Source organism: Trachemys scripta, chromosome 4 (assembly GCF_013100865.1).
Source record: "Trachemys scripta elegans isolate TJP31775 chromosome 4, CAS_Tse_1.0, whole genome shotgun sequence".
Classification (NCBI taxonomy): domain Eukaryota; kingdom Metazoa; phylum Chordata; order Testudines; family Emydidae; genus Trachemys; species Trachemys scripta.
In genome coordinates this window covers 137,580,871-137,594,412 of record NC_048301.1, presented here as the reverse complement: position 1 = coordinate 137,594,412, position 13,542 = coordinate 137,580,871, and the positions used below count along the sequence as shown (strand labels likewise).

General features: G+C 53.3%; 1 protein-coding gene across 2 annotated transcripts in view; it reads right to left on the bottom strand.

Annotated features, from left to right (window-relative positions):
- GNAT2 (G protein subunit alpha transducin 2) overlaps window positions 1-944 on the bottom strand; it is a 44,557-nt gene extending 43,613 nt beyond the window's left edge. The window contains exon 1 of one of the 2 annotated variants that reach the window (XM_034767786.1): window positions 862-944. The gene's annotated coding sequence lies outside the window, so the exon portion shown is untranslated. The remainder of the gene's footprint in view (window positions 1-861) is intronic. The other variant, XM_034767787.1, reaches the window with a different exon arrangement.
- Between the last annotated feature and the right edge of the window lie 12,598 nt (window positions 945-13,542).

Below are 13,542 nucleotides of genomic sequence, written 5' to 3'. Positions count from 1 at the left end.
GTTGCCACTGTAAATACTTTTGATCTACAACATCACTTCTCCGCCCTTCCATCATACACTGCTGGATGAGAACATAGAACCACAGAACTGTAGAGTTAGAAGGGACATAAAGGGATCATCTAGTCCATCCCCCAGCACTTGACCAGATGTCAGGAATGCCTGAGATGATGTCTATATTGTAACGTTCCTAGATCTCTTTGCAAGTTTCCCATGCTGTTTGCGTTGTCCTTTGACAGCCTCCTTTCTGGCCTAGGAGCTACAACTTCTATCCTGATCTTAAACTGTTATTTTGTCCTCTGTTGGAATACGTGGCCGAGGAAAGAAAGAACCCGTTTGGACGTTGGTGGAATGATAGAGCAGAGAAACACAGTCCCAGTCAGCAGGGCCTTTCCCTCAAGAGCTAGGGACTGGCCTGTTTTGCCTTCTTGTTACAACGTGATCAGAAAGGAATCTGAAAATCTGGAGCCCATCTTCCTCTCCCCATGTATCTCAGCCTCCCAAGCAAACACTTTTATGGGTCATGATTAAGGCTGCAAGTTTGTCACGGAAGTCATGGATTCCATGACTTCTGTAGCGGCTGGCTCCGGGACAGGACCGGCTCTAGGCACCAGCAAATCAAGCACGTGCTTGGGGCGGCACAATTCCAGGGGTGGCACTCAGAGGTGACCTAGAGCTGGCCCTGCTCTGGGGCTGCCCAAACAGCTCAGGCAGCCCCTGGGCCAGTCACACCAGCTGCTGCCAGAGCAGTCGCGGGCCACCGCCCCCCTCCACCCCAGCAGCAGCAGGAGGAGGAGTTGGGGGGGGCACTCAGGGCTGGGGTTTGGGGTGCAGGAGGGGGTGAGGGCTCTGGGCAGCGCTTACCTTGGGGGCTGTCCTACAAGCAGCAATATGTTCCTCCCTCAGCTCCTACCTCTGTGCACCGACTCCACCCACAGGCATCTCTACCACAGCTCCCATTGGTCGTGGTTCCTGGCCAATAGGAGCTGGCAGCACATGGAGCTAAGAGCTTAGAGAGGGACATGTTGCCACTTCAGAGAAGCTTGGTAGGGAGCCTGCCAGACCCAGCAACTGCCCTCTCACCCTCCCCGCAGTACCAGTGGGGTCCTGGGCTGTCCCCCCCCCCGCCCCGAACACTCATGGCACCCCCAGTTCTCCCCAGCACTGCGGCCTCCCCCGTGCACCTGCAGCGCTCCCCGGGCCACCTTCCCTCCAGCACTTGCGGCCCCTCCACGAGCACCTGCGGCACTCCCAAGATTTAGTCGGGGTATATAGTACAAGTCATGAACAAGTCACAAGCTGTGAATTTTGTTTATTGCCCGTGACCTGTCCATGACTTTTACTAAAAATATCTGTGACTAAAACGGAGCCTTAGCCATGATCCAAAACACACTGATGCCAAGGGGCTTTGGATTATGGCCAGGTGTCTGTCACCAGCAGCTTGGCATCAGCCTCTTTCATTTGATGCAGCCACGTCAGAGGAGAGTGGTCGTTGTACACGGTAAAGTGCTGCCCAAATAGGTACGACTGCAGCTTTTTAAGGGCCTGCACTATGGCCAGGCAGCATAGTTCTGCTCCCGGGGCAGCTGCTTCTTGCTCAGGTACCCGATGGGACATCTCTCTCCATTAGCATCGGCTTGCATCAGCACCGCACCCAGCCCTGCATCGGTGAACACTGTAAAGGGCTTGGCAAAGTCTGGGTTAACCAGATTTACCAGGCCCTGGATTAGAGCCTCCTTCAGTATACAGAGAGCCCTCTGGCACTGCTCATTCCAGACCACCTCGTCTGGCTTCCCCTTCTTACATAGCTCAGGGATGGGGCAGCTAGGGAGCTGAAGTGGGGTACAAACCTCTGGTAGTACCCTGCCATCCCAATAAAGGCCTGGATCTGTTTCTTGGTCTGGGGAACGGGCCAACCTCTGATCGTCTCCACCTTGGCCGGCTCTGGGCTTGGGCAGCTGCTCCCCACCTTGTGGCCCAGGGACAACACCTCTGTCACCCCAACCTTTCACTTTCCAGCTTTTGCCATCAGTTCTGCCTCCTTGAGGCAGCCCAGCACCCTCTTCACCTGGGACATGTGTTCCTCCCAGGTCTGGCTAAAGACAGATATCTGTGTATGCCAGGGCCAACTTCTCCATCCTCCTCAGTAACCGATCCACCTGGCGCTGGGAGGTGGCCGACGTCCCCTTGAGGTCAAAAGGCAGGACCGGGAACTCAAAGAGCCCCAAAGGGGTGGTGAAGGCAGATTTCAGCCTGGCATTTAGGTCCAAAGGCACCTGCCAGTCACCTTTGGTGAGATCCATAGTAGAGAGGTAATGAGCCCTCCCAAGCTTGCCTAGAATCTCACCAGGCCTAGGCATGGGGTAGGCATCAGACACTGTGACGGCATTAAGCTTCCGATAGTCCACACAGAACTGGATCGACCTGTCCTTCTTGGGGACCAGCACCACAGGTGAAGCCCATGGGCTGTTGAACGGCTGGATCACCTCTAAAGCCAGCATGTCCTTGACCTCTCTCTCCAGGCTCTGGGCAGTTTTCCCAGTAACTCTGAACGGGGGGGCACCTGATGGGAGGATTGGCTCCCATCTCAGGGAAAAGATCCACCAGGGGGTCTTACCCCTTCTCCTCCCAATCGTCCTTTACCAGGTCCGGGGTCCCCTCACTCTCCTCCCATACAGCAGCTCAAAAAGGAAGAACCCTGTGGATTCCTGGAGCACTTCCCTGTACCACAGGTGGGGCAGGTACTTGTCCCAGTCCTGTGGATACTGATCCATAAAAGTCCTTAGCATCATCCTCAGGGTTCCATAAAATCTCTCCTCCAGCTTGTTGGACTGGGGGTGATATGCAGAGGCCCAGGTGGGCCAGACCCCATATTTCTCCCACAAGCCCCGGAGCAGGGCTGACATGAAATTGGACCCCTGGTCGGTAAGGACCTCGCTGGGGACCCCACTCTGCTGAAGATGGTTGGCTAGCACGTCTGCCACGATGTCTGCCTTGGTGGAGGACAAAGCCACCACCTCTGGGTAACGGGTGGCGAAATCCATCACCACCAGAATGTATTTCTTCCCTGACCAGGTCGCCTTGCTGAGGGGCCCCACTATGTCCATAGCCACCTTCTGGAAAGGTACCTCTATGGTGGGCAGGAGTCTCAAGGGAGCTTCACCCTTATCCCGGGCCTTCTCCACCGTCTGGCAAGGGTCACAGACTCCAGGCCAGTAAAAGTTCTGCAGCAGCTGCTGCCTGGTGCACTGGATCCCCTGGTGTCCTGAGAGAAGGACATCGTGGGCCAGGTACAATAGCCTGCGGCGGTACTTCTGGGGCACCACCAGCTGCCTCCTGATTCCCCTCAGTTCTACTTCCCCTTGGGGAGCCCATTCCCAGTACAGGAATTCCTTCTCCCACAGTAATCTTTTCCTGCAGCCTTCCCCAAGGGGGTTTGCAGTGCTGTGGCCAGCAAATTCCCTCAACTTCTCCAAGGAGGGATCCTTCTGCAACTCAGTCTGGAATTCAGCTGCTGGGGTAGGGAGTGGAACCTGTTCCTGGGGTCACACCCCCACTGAGTCCCATGGTTCCTGGCCAATGGGCAGGGCCGGCTCTAGGTTTTTTGCTGCTCCAAGCAAAAAAAATTTTGGCTGCCCCCCCCCCCGCACCCTCCTGCCGCCTCAGCCCTGGGTCACTGGTAACTCGCTCCCAGGGCGGGTCATTCAGCAGGAATTTTGGATGTGCACAGAACACAGACAGGATTGGTTCCCATATGGTTACAGAACTGCAGTAGAGTGGAACAATTTTTGTGTGATTGAAGGCTATCTGGATGCATATTATAAGACTGTCCTACATAAATGAGGAAAAGTTGAGGTGCCTTTATTATTCTTTTGTTCCATTCTTTGTTTCTATGGGGAATTTGCCAATGCAATATCACTGTCTTCCTTTTAAACAAATAAAACTAAAACTTAAAAATAATAATAATAAAAAAAAGCAATGGCTGTTGAAAATAGCAATTCCAGTCCTAATCACACTGGGAAGCATTTCTTGCTCAATTTATTCTACTTTTTCCTACAGCAAGTTACAGTGGATCAGTATATTTGATTTGGGGGAAATGAAGTAACAGCTGCCCAAATTGAGCTTGAGCACTCCTGAATTTTGAGGGTGTTCAAATCTGGAAGGCAGGTGCTGGATTCCCTTTCTGAATATTAGCTAAATCTAGAAAAGAAAAGTCAATTTCTGCTTCCATGGCTCAGAAGTGTAAATCCTCCTACGTTCCTGGTACTGTATCTAAAGCTGCCCAGTCTAGTAGAGCCTCCCCTCCCTTACTTTTCATTTTAAATTCTAGTGGGATCCACGTACCTGCTTGCTAGGCTTCAGATAGAGAGGTGCAATGTCCATTTAGTCCACCCAATTCTTTCTTTGGGGGAGAGCCCAGGGCTGGGGCAGCAGGAGGTGCGGGTGCGGGGGGAGGAAGAACCCAAGCTGGGGCAACAGGAGGTGCAGGTGGGGGGAAGAGCCCAGGGCTGGGGTGGCAGGAGGTGTGGATGGGGCGAAAGCCCAGGGCTGGGGCAGCAGGGGGTGCGGGTGGGGGCCAGGGCTGGGGTGGCAGGAGATGCGGGTGGGGGGAAAACCCAGGGCTGGGGCAGCAGGGGGGTGCAGGTGGGGGCCACAGCTGGGGCAGCAGGGGGTGTGGGCAGGGGAGAGTCCAGGGCTGGGGCAACACAGGGGTGCAGGGTGAGCCCAGGGCTGAGGTGGGGGGCGGCAAAAAACCTAAAGTTGGCTCTGTTCCTACCGTGTACAGCAAGCTGCAGCATGAGGTTTCAGTTCTACACTCTTTCCCCCTCCCTTTCCTGTTAATTGCGGCCAAGGGAATGCTGGGAAATGTAGTTCTTTCCCTGCTCCAGGGCTGGCTCTATAGGCAGGGAGCTAACCAAGGAACTACAGCTCCCAGGGCTCCCTGTTGATTCTCAGCTCTCACTCTAGATTCTTGCACCCCTGCAAATTTGCCGCCCCAAGCACCTGCTTGCTTTGCTGGTGCCTAGAGCCAGCCCTGCCAATGGGAGCTGCAGAGGTGGCAGTGCGTGGAGCTAGGAGCTTAGGAAGGGACATGTTGCCACTTTGGAGAAGCTGGGTAGGAAGCCTGCCAGACCCACCAACTCCCCCGCCAGCACCAACAGGAGTCCTGGGCTGCTCCCTCCCAGAGGGCTCCTGGCACCCCCACGGGCCACTCCTCCTCCTGAGCACTTCTGGCACCACCCTGAGCCAGTCCTCCCCAGCACCTGCAGCCTTCCTCCCCACCCTTTCAGCACTTATGGCCCCTCCATGAGCACCTCAGCACTCCCAAGAGTTAGTCAGGGCACATAGTACAAGTCATGAACAGGTCACCAGCTGTGAATTTTATTTATTGCCTGTGACCTGTCCATGACTTTTACTAAAAATATCTGTGACTAAAACAGAGCCTTAGCCATGATCCAAAACACACTGATGCCAAGGGGCTTTGGATTATGGCCCACAGCTCTTTCCCTGAGCTCCTATGCAAGAGAAGATGAGCTGAAGTGAGCCTCTTGTTTCACCAGTGACCCCCTACATCTGTCCCTGAGTGGTGATGCCAAGAGCTATGTCTACATCAAATTGTAACCTCCATTTTGCATGGCAATCACCATCTTGGACTGTGACTTTCATTTCCTAGTGTAACCTCCATGTTGGATTAGAACCTCCAAATGGCATTAGGCGCTTGACACCTGGTTGAATGACTGGCTGAAAAGCCATTGTTGGGGTGCACAACTCGCCACTGCGGCACCTCTTGCTGGTCATCTCAGGGAATTAGCATATCTATCCTCCAGAGCACCCTCTGCAAGTCAGTGTCCCTCCCAGGACCCAGTGCCCCTTGTCTTTGGGGTGCTGCCCCCGGCGATACGCCCCCAGTCTCAGGGTCTCCCCACCCAGGGGAACCCACAACCCTCTATCCTCACCTTGCCTCAGTCATGGGTTACTACCAGTCACCATCTAGCCCCCCACTCACTGGGGCAGACTGTAGTGTAAAAGCCACTCATCACAGGCAAGGGGTGTTTGGACCTGCTGCCTGTGCCTATCCATGGGCTGTCCCCTGCAAACCCAGTACCTAACTGGCCTTCCACTAGACTGGAGCCTGGGGGGTTTCCAGGCCAGAGCTCCCCAGCTCCCTTGGCCTTCCCCCCAGCCCTGCTTCACTCCAGATACCTTCTCTCAGCTCCCTGCAGTCAGATCCCTCCCTCTCAAAGCTAGAGAGTCTATCTCTGGTTTCTGGCCCCAGCCCTCTTATAAGGACCAGCTGGGCCCTCATTAAGCCAGCCTTGGCCTGATTGGGGCATGGCCCCCACCTGAGGCTGCTTTCCCCAATCAGCCCCACTTTTCCTTCCCTGCCACAGCCCTCTCCCACAGCTGTTTTAAGCCTTTTAAGATAGGAGCTGGTGACCACCCTACTACAGCCATCAAGGAGCACTCTAAGGCTATCAGCTTTGATTGTCTCTCAAGTACTAGCCCGTTGCCAGGGATAATGGACTCTCTTCACAGAAGCCTGACTGTAGGATGGAGCTAGAATTTCCCAGGGGGGAAAAGGAAGAGAGTGTGGTAAGAGGGGCCTTGCTGAGTCAGGGAGCTGTCTGCTGCTACTTGCCAGAAGACCAGGCTAGAGGAGGCAGGAGGGACTCTGCCTAGTCTGAGATGGTGATCAGACCTCACAAGAGAGAAGAATGTGTGTGTATGTACTGTTTGTTATTTTGCAAAGATCTGTAACTCTCTCGTGCTTTCTTAAGAGTAAAAGTGACTGTGATTAAGAAATTCCTTTACTAATCCCTATATTTCTTGATTGTCTGCCAGGTTGTATCTGGAGGGGGTTAATCAAGAAGCTCAGAGAGCCCACAGCCAGGTGGATTCTGATAGAGCGTGGGGGCTTGGGAAGGCTGAGTTGCTGGTTGTGGGTGTTTAAGGCAGCTGAGCTGTAGAGCCCCATGTCTGAAGATAAAGAGGAAGACACAGGAGCTGCACTTGAGTGGTCTTAAAGACCTAGGCTAGGAGCCATGACCCAGCTCTACCCTGATCTAGGGCCTTAGGGTATGTCTACACTACGAAATTAGTTTGAATTTATAGAAGCCGGTTTTATAGAAATCGGTTGTATACAGCCGATTGTGTGTGTCCCCACATAAAATGCTCTAAGTGCTCTAGTCGGCGGACCGCGTCCACAGTACGAGGCTAGCGTCGACTTCCGGAGCATTGCACTATGGGTAGCTATCCCACAGTTCCCGCAGTCTCCGCCGCCCATTGGAATTCTGGGTTGAGATCCCAATGCCCGGATGATGCAAAACAGTGTCGCGGGAGGTTCTGGGTACATGTCGTCAGGCCCCTCCCCCATGGTCACAGCAACGGCAGACAATAGATTCGCGCCTTTTTACCTGGGTTACCTGTGCAGACAACATACCACGGCAAGCATGGAGCCCACTCAGCTCAGCTGAGCTCACCATCACCATATGTCCTCTGGGTGCCGGCAGACGTGGGACTGCATTGCTACACAGCAGCAGCTGCTAACCGCCTTTTGGCGGTAGCCGGTGTAGCATGAGTAATAGCTGTGGGGCTGGCAGCTGTAGGGCTGCATTGCACCAGCCCCTTGCCCTTTGGTAGGAGATGGTATATTATGACTGGTATCCGTCGTCGTCGTCATACTGCAGTGGCTGTCAATCATGGGCACCTGGGCAGACATGCTACTATCTCGATGATGATGGCTATCAGTCGTAGTATACTATTTTCTGCCAATTGCCCAGTATTGTCTGCTAAGCACCCAGAAGAGGCCGAGGGCGATCTGGGCGCTGGCAGACGTGGGGCTGGCAGACGTGGGGCTGCATTGCTACACAGCAGCAGCCCCTTGCCTTTTCGTAGACGATGGTATATTACGACTGGTATCCGTCGTCATCGTACTGCAGAGGCTATCACTCATGCTGCACCATCGGCTGCCAGCTTAAGATGTAAAAAATAGATTTGTTCTATATTCATTTGCTTCCCCTTCCTCTGTGAAATCAACGGCCTGCTAAGCCCAGGGTTTTCAGTTTAATCTTTGGGGGGACCATTCTGTGTAACAGTTGTTTGTGTTTCTCCCTGATGCACAGCCACCTTTCTTGATTTTAATTCCCTGTACCTGTACGCCATGTCGTCACTCGGCCCGCCCTCCCTTCTTCCCCTAGTCCGTCAGATACTAGTTTCGCGCCTTTTTTCTGACCAGGCGCCATAGCTAGCACTGGGATCATGGAGCCCGCTCAGATCACCACGGCAATTATGAGCACTATGAACACCATGCGCATTGTCCTGGAGTATATGCAGAGCCAGGACACGCCAAGGCGAAACCCGGATCAGCCGAGGAGGCGATTGCAGCGCGGCGAAGAGAGTGATGAGGAAATTGACATGGACATAGACCTCTCACAAGGCACAGGCCCCAGCAATGTGGAAATCATGGTGTCACTGGGGCAGGTTCATGCCGTGGAACGCCGATTCTGGGCCCGGGAAACAAGCACAGACTGGTGGGACCGCATCGTGCTGCAGGTGTGGGACGATTCCCAGTGGCTGCGAAACTTTCGCATGCATAAAGCCACTTTCATGGAACTTTGTGACTTGCTTTCCCCTGCCCTGAAACGCCAGGATACCAAGATGAGAGCAGCCCTCACAGTTGAGAAGCGAGTGGCGATAGCCCTGTGGAAGCTTGCAACGCCAGACAGCTACTGGTCAGTCGGGAATCAATTTGGAGTGGGCAAATCTACGGTGGGGGCTGCTGTGATCCAATTTGCCAGGGCAATGAAAGACCTGGTGATATCAAGGGTAGTGACTCAGGGCAACGTGCAGGCAATAGTGGATGGTTTTGCTGAAATGGGATTCCCAAACTGTGGCGGGGCCATAGACGGAACCCATATCCCTATCTTGTCACCGGAGCACCAAGCCACCGACTACGTAAACCGCAAGGGGTACTTTTCAATGCTGCTGCAAGCCCTGGTGGATCACAAGGGACGTTTCACCAACATCAACGTGGGATGGCCGGGAAAGGTACATGATGCTCGCATCTTCAGGAACTCTGGTCTGTTTCGAAAGCTGGAGGAAGGGACTTTCTTCCCGGACCAGAAAGTAACCGTTGGGGATGTTGAAATGCCTATTGTGATCCTTGGGGACCCAGCCTACCCCTTAATGCCATGGCTCATGAAGCCGTACACAGGGAGCCTGGACAGTAGTCAGGACCTGTTCAACTACAGGCTGAGCAAGTGCCGAATGGTGGTGGAATGTGCATTTGGACGTTTAAAAGCGCGCTGGCGCAGCTTACTGACTCGCTCAGACCTCAGCGAAAAGAATATTCCCATTGTTATTGCTGCTTGCTGTGTGCTCCACAATATCTGTGAGAGTAAGGGGGAGACCTTTATGGCGGGGTGGGAGGTTGAGGCAACTCGCCTGGCCGCTGATTACGCGCAGCCAGACACCAGGGCGGTTAGAGGAGCACAGCAGGGCGCGGTGCGCATCAGAGAAGCTTTGAAAACGAGTTTTGTGACTGGCCAGGCTACTGTGTGAAACTTCTGTTTGTTTCTCCTTGATGAACCCTCCAACCCCCTCCCCCCGACCCGGTTCACTCTACTTCCCTGTAAACCAACCACCCCACCCCACCCCACCCCACCCTCCCCTCCCGCTTGCAGAGGCAATAAAGTCATTGTTTTTTCACATTCATGCATTCTTTATTAGTTCCTCACAGAAGTAAGGGGATAATTGCCAAGGTAGCCTGGGATGGGTGGGGGAGGAGGGATGGAAAAGGACACACTGCATTTTAAAACTTTAACTCTTATTGAAGGCCAGCCTTCTGATGCTTGGGCGATCATCTGGGGTGGAGTGACTGGGTGGACGGAGGCCCCCCGACCATGTTCTTGGGCGTCTGGGTGAGGAGGCTATGGAACTTGGGGAGGAGGGCTGTTGGTTAAACAGGGGCTGTAGCGGCGGTCTCTGCTCCTGCTGCCTTTCCTGCAGCTCAACCATACGCTCGAGCATATCAGTTTGATGCTCCAGCAGACGGAGCATTGACTCTTGCCGTCTGTCTGCAAGCTGACGCCACCTATCGTCTTCAGCCCGCCACTTGCTCTTTTCATCCCGCCATTCAGCCCGCCACCTCTCCTCTCGTTCATATTGTGCTTTTCTCATGTCTGACATTGACTGCCTCCACGCATTCTGCTGTGCTCTATCAGCGTGGGAGGATATCTGCAGCTCCGTGAACATATCGTCCCGCGTCCTACGTTTTCTCTTTCTAATCTTCACTAGCCTCTGCGAAGGAGAAACATTTGCAGCTGGTGGAGGAGAAGGGAGAGGTGGTTAAAAAAGACACATTTTAGAGAACAATGGGTACACTCTTTCATTACAAGGTCGCATTTTTCCTCTGCCTGCCGGTTTGGTATGAGAGATCACTCGCGCAGTGCCCCAGGCAACGTATTTCGGCCTGCAGGCAGCCATGGTAGGCCACAGTGTTTTGGCTTTTTTAACCTTCTTAACATGCGGGAAAGGTTTCAAACAGCAGCGCATTTCCCATATCAAGGATGAATTGGGTTGGCCATTTAAAATGGGTTTTCAATGCAAAAGGAGGGGCTGCGGTTTCCCGGTTAACATGCGGCACAAACCCAAGTAAACCACCCCCCCCCACACACACACACACGATTCTCTGGGATGATCACTTCACCCCTCCCCCCACCGCGTGGTTAACAGCGGGGAACATTTCTGTTCAGAAGAGCAGGAACGGGCACCTCTGAATGTCCCCTTAATAAAATCACCCCATTTCAACCAGGTGACCGTGAATGATATCACTCTCCTGAGGATAACAAAGAGAGATAAGGAATGGATATTGTCTGCATGCCAGCAAACACCGGGACCATACGCTGCCATGCTTTGTTATGCAATGATTCCAGACTACGTGCTACTGGCCTGGAGTACATGAAGGAGAGCTTTCTGGAGATGTCCCTGGAGGATTTCCGCTCCATCCCCATACACGTTAACAGACTTTTCCAGTAGATGTACTGGCCGCGATTGCCAGGGCAAATTAATCATTAAACACGCTTGCTTTTAAACCATGTGTAATATTTACAAAGGTACACTCACCAGAGGTCTCCTGTGTGCCCTGAGGGTCTTGGGTGAGTTCGGGGGTTACTGGTTCCAGGTCCAGGGTCACAAACATATCCTGGCTGTTGGGGAAACCGGTTTCTCCGCTTCCTTGCTGCTGTGAGCTACCTACAGTACCTCCATCCTCATCTTCCTCATTCCCCGAACCGTCTTCCCTGTGTGTTTCTCCATTGACGGAGTCATAGCACACGGTTGGGGTAGTGGTGGCTGCACCCCCTAGAATGGCATGCAGCTCCGTGTAGAAGCGGCAAGTTTGCGGCTCTGCCCCGGACCTTCCGTTTGCTTCTCTGGCTTTGTGGTAAGCTTGCCGTAGCTCCTTAATTTTCACGCGGCACTGCTGTGTGTCCCTGTTATGGCCTCGGTCCTTCATGGCCTTGGAGACCTTTTCTAATACTTTGCCATTTCTTTTACTGCTACAGAGTTCAGCTAGCACTGATTCATCTCCCCATATGGCGAGCAGATCCCGTACCTCCCGTTCGGTCCATGCTGGAGCTCTTTTGCGATCCTGGGACTCCATCACGGTTACCTGTGCTGATGAGCTCTGCGTGGTCACCTGTGCTCTCCACGCTGAGCAAACAGGAAATGAAATTCAAACGTTCGCGGGTCTTTTCCTGTCTACCTGGTCAGTGCATCTGAGTTGAGAGCGCTGTCCAGAGCAGTCACAATGAAGCACTGTGGGATAGCTCCCGGAGGCCAATAACGTCGAATTCCGTCCACACTACCCCAATTCCGACCTGCAAAGGCCGATTTTATCGCTAATCCCCTCGTCGGAGGTGGTGTAAAGAAACCCGTTTAAAGGACCCTTTAAGTCGAAAGAAAGGGCTTCGTCGTGTGGACGTGTCCAGGCTTAATTCGATTTAACGCTGCTAAATTTGACCTAAACCCGTAGTGTAGACCAGGAGCAATCCAGCAATTGAATCAGGTCACAAGAGGCTAGTATCCACCCACAGACGGGGACTGGGCCAGGTTGTGGCAGCTTGTTCTCTCTTTTGCTGTGTGTTAAATAGGAAACAAAGGCCCTGTTGTGAAAGACTCCAGAAGGGACAATGCAGTGAGTGGTCAAAGATTCCCAAGCACCCTGGGAAGCATGCAAGTCTCCAAACACTTCTAATAAACCCGCTGCTAATGGAGCGGTGCCAGTAGATGTGACCAATTAAAATACCAAACCCTTCACATCCATCCAAGCTGAGCCGAGGTCACTGGGAACATGTGCCCTTCTGGGGCTGGCCTGGGGCAACCCACACCTCCTCCGGCATGGGATGGCAAGAGGAAGGACTGTCTTGGTGGGGCTCGGTTGCGGGAGGGCAGAAGGACTGCACCACGATAGGGAGTAGCTGTGAGTGGTGGGGGTCTGCACTGAGGCCCTAGGAGAAGCCTCCCCCCGGATGCAGCATCAACACTTCCCGCTCTCATCTGAGGAGCTGCCGCCTCGCACATCCCAAGATTTTGCAATGCTAGGCAAACACCCCTCCCGGCCTCGCTCTCCTTCTGGGTATTTGCTGCTGTGGGTAATGACCAGTTCAGCCCATGCAGTAGAGATGACCCCATCGCTCTGGCAGCAGGGGCTGCAGCCAGTCATAGGTTCCCCCTTGCTTTCCCTGGCTGTTAACCCTTTAATAGGGTTGCTCACATTTTCTCCATGAGAACCATTTGAAAACTCACTCATGGCGATCGGGGGAGGTCCCAGATGACTGGAAAAAGGCTAATGTAGTGCCCATCTTTAAAAAAGGGAAGAAGGAGGATCCGGGGAACTACAGGCCAGTCAGCCTCACCTCAGTCCCTGGAAAAATCATGGAGCAGGTCCTCAAGGAATCAATTATGAAACACTTAGAGGAGGGGAAAGTGATCAGGAACAGTCAGCATGGATTCACGAAGGGGAAGTCGTGCCTGACTAACCTAATTGCCTTCTATGATGAAATAACTGGCTCTGTGGATGAGGGGAAAGCAGTGGATGTGTTATTCCTTGACTTGAGCAAAGCTTATGATACGGTCTCCCACAGTATTCTTTCCGCCAAGTTAAAGAAGTATGGGCTGGATGAATGGACTGTAAGGTGGATAGAAAGCTGGCTAGATCGTCGGGCTCAACGGGTAGTGATCAATGGCTCCCTGTCTAGGTGGCAGTCGGTTTCAAGCGGAGTGCCCCAAGGGTCGGTCCTGGGGCCGGTTTTGTTTAATATCTTTATTAATGATCTGGAGGATGGTGTTGACTGCACTCTCAGCAAGTTTGCAGAGGACACTAAACTAGGAGGCGTGGTAGATACACTAGAGGGTAGGGATTGGATACAGAGGGACCTAGACAAATTAGAGGATTGGGCCAAAAAAAACCTGATGAGGTTCAACAAGGACAAGTGCAGAGTCCTGCACTTAGGACGGAAGAATCCCATGCACTGCTACAGACTA